Source organism: Anopheles bellator, chromosome 1 (assembly GCF_943735745.2).
Source record: "Anopheles bellator chromosome 1, idAnoBellAS_SP24_06.2, whole genome shotgun sequence".
Classification (NCBI taxonomy): Eukaryota; Metazoa; Arthropoda; class Insecta; order Diptera; family Culicidae; genus Anopheles; species Anopheles bellator.
The window spans coordinates 36,257,849-36,258,154 of record NC_071285.1 but is presented as its reverse complement, the minus strand read 5'-3'; positions in this window follow the sequence as shown (position 1 = coordinate 36,258,154).

The window sequence follows — 306 nt, the reverse complement described above, 5'->3', positions numbered from 1 at the left end:
CCCAAACTCGGTGTGTGACACTGCTTCGGCTAACGAGCGTTGACAAATTGGCTGGCCTGGCTTTTCCGAAGGAAACAAAGAAGCATCAGAAAAACAAAACAAAAACTCGACGGCTGACATTTTAAGCGTGTTGGTGGGAAGTTTTAAAAGTTTTAGCAATATTATTCAAGAAGTTTGTGGCGCTCCCTACCTTCGTAAAGTATGCACGCAGACCCTGGCGACCCAAACGGGCCGGAGCACCACTGGCCACTGTCGGTCGCGGAATAATTGTTCCTGACACGGCCGGTGTAATGGTTTTGTTTTTGC